Source organism: Sciurus carolinensis, chromosome 10 (genome assembly GCF_902686445.1).
Source record: "Sciurus carolinensis chromosome 10, mSciCar1.2, whole genome shotgun sequence".
Lineage (NCBI taxonomy): Eukaryota > Metazoa > Chordata > Mammalia > Rodentia > Sciuridae > Sciurus > Sciurus carolinensis.
Window position 1 is genome coordinate 65,887,473 of NC_062222.1, and position 2,724 is coordinate 65,890,196.

The 2,724-nt window shown below is 40.0% G+C and overlaps 1 pseudogene; it reads right to left on the reverse strand.

Annotated features, from left to right (window-relative positions):
* Positions 1-517: 517 nt before the first annotated feature.
* Positions 518-2,124, reverse strand: LOC124994211 (60S ribosomal protein L29-like; annotated as a pseudogene).
* Between the last annotated feature and the right edge of the window lie 600 nt (positions 2,125-2,724).

Genomic DNA, 2,724 nt, shown 5'->3' on the forward strand with positions numbered 1-2,724 from the left:
GCAAAATCTTCCTTGCAAAAACCCCAAATTCACCAAGGCCTATTTTGCCTTCGTTATCTTAATACGACCTTCGGATGATCACTAAACATGAACCTGGCTAGATTAGAAAGGCAATTATTTCTTCTTAATACTCACTACTCTTCATAATTCAACAAATTTAAAAGGGTCCAACAATTTTCTTACACATAAAAAGAAAATAAGATCTCACAAAAATAAAAACAAAAACACATTTTTCAAGTTAGAAATGTTCTTTGTCAAGCTGGTCAATGTAATTAAAAAGAATGCTTTTGCTGTTGTTGTTTTTCCTTTAGAGGAGAAATTTAGTTCTGAAAAAAAGTGTCATTTGTTTTTGCCATTCTTCTCCCTTTGTTTTCTAAATACGTAGATTCTTTTTTTTTTTTTTTTTTCCTGCCTCTAGATTTATTTGTACAAACAGCACAGAAGGACACCAGTTCCTTTAGACAGGGGCTCAGGGGTCACACGAGTCCTTTTGTCCTCACATTCACAGAGGCTTTTACTATGGAGCCTTCCCAGGGACCTAGGCACCCTCAGGAGGCTTGGGCACCTTTGGGAGCTGGAGCTGGAGCCAGAGCCAGAGTCAGAGCTACAGCCCGAGCTGGAGTCCATACTAGAGCTAGAGTTGCAGTCTAGATCTTGGCTTGGGTTTGGGATTTGCTGGCAGATCCTGTGATCCCTGACCATGTAGTCATAAGCATGCTTCCCGTGCTTGGGATGGGCAAGTAAGGCAAGGTGATCAAGCTTGCAGCCAGCACCCTTTGGCACCTTGGACTTAACCTCCTTAGGCTTTACAAGGGCCTTGACAGCCTCACGTGCACTCAAGACCTTGGCGTTGTTTGCCTGCATCTTTTTCACTCCCTTGTTGTGCTTCTTGGCAAAACACATACTTCTCAGGAACTCGGTGTCTATTCCCTTAAGAGATTCATATCTTTGTGATCAGGGCTTCTTGATGCCATATCTGTACTATTTTCGGGACTGGTGTGTATGGTGTTGTTCTTGGACTTGGCCGCACCTGCACTGTAAGCCGCTCTTCCAATATGGAGATTCTTAAAACCCTTTTCCAGACAATGTAAACAATGAAAATGTCACCAGAGAGAAGTGAAAAGAATAATGTGATACTAGTTGACTTACTCTGTGGATTTTCTTGGAAATGAATTAGAAACAAAAATCTGAAAATAGATGCTAAACTCTGGATAAGTATCCACATTCTTAAATGTTTTAAAAGTAGAGTTTACTAGTAAACCAAATTTCTTTGAAAGTATCAAAAGCATTTCATGAATTGATAGAGGGATGGATAAAAGATGGTTAATTATTTGATAAAGAATAATATCAAATGTTAATTATAGACTATAGGCAATGGTGCCAGGGATGTTTGTTGCATAATTCTTTCAATATTTCTGCATTTTTTAATTTAGCTTTTGATTTTTTTACAGACAGCATTTTGATTCATTGTACACAAATGGGGCACATCATTTCGTTTCTATGGTTGTACACAATGTAGATTCATACCATTCATGTAATCATACATGTACACAGGGTAATGATGTCTGTCTCATTCCACCATTTTTTATACCCTCCTCCCTCTCATTTCCTTCTACATATTCTAAAGTTCCCCCATTATTCTCTCAGATGAACAGATGAATGGATAAAGAAACTCTGGTATATATACAAAATGGAATACTATCCCCCGCCCCCATTATATATCATTCTCCACTTATCAGGGAAAATATTCAGCCTTTGGTTTTTTGGGCTTGGCTTATTTCACTTACTATGATAGTCTCCAATTCCATCCATTTATTTGCAAATGCCATAATATTATTCTTCTTTACGGGTGAATAGTATTCCATTTTGTATATATACCAGAGTTTCTTTATCTATTCATCTATTGAAGGGCATCTAGGTTGGTTCTACAATCTAGCTATTGTGAACTGAGCTGCTATAAACATTGATGTGGCTGTGTTACAACATTTCTGCATTTTGATAAAGCTATAATAAATGTTAAAAATATATTTGGATTTGCTTTTGATCCCAGGAAACAGCCAGGCAGCTCTGACCACCTTTCTGCTGCTCCAGGAGACAAATGGGTCCCCTTACTCGCTCACACATGGTCCTAGGGAGCAGAGAAGACAACTCTTGAGTATTACATCCAACTGAGGCCCCCAGGAAAGAGATAGGCCAAATGCTCCAAGCAGGTTGTCCCAACAGACTCCATGAGGTCACCTACACAACCCTTGAATAGTGACAGGTTGTTGCCGCCCGCAGCAACAATCTCACGGTAATTTATCAGAGGTGGACTGGAACTGAATTACTTCTATTATCTTTATCTGGACTACTTCCTTGCTTGTTTGCTAGTTTATAGAGGAAGAAGCTTTGCTTACTTTTAGTTTTAGAGAAAGAGAAACTTTGCTTAGAGGAAGAGAGACTTTGCTTAATTTCAGAGGATGCTACTCTTTCAGAGAGGCTACCCTTTTCAAAGGTCTACTGCTTCTTAAAGGTGGGTCACTTCTTAGAGGTGCGGGGTGTGGCGTGCGGCATGCAGCCTGTGTCCTGCAACCTACGACCTAAAGGTGCGTGCTCAGTCCTACGTCCTGTGTTCTGCGATCTGCAATCTCCGCTTTCTTCGATCTATCAGAGGTGCTGCTTATCAGAGGTGCTTCCTATAGGTGTGTGTCTTATATACCTAAGGCAGCCAATCAGCTTAGGATT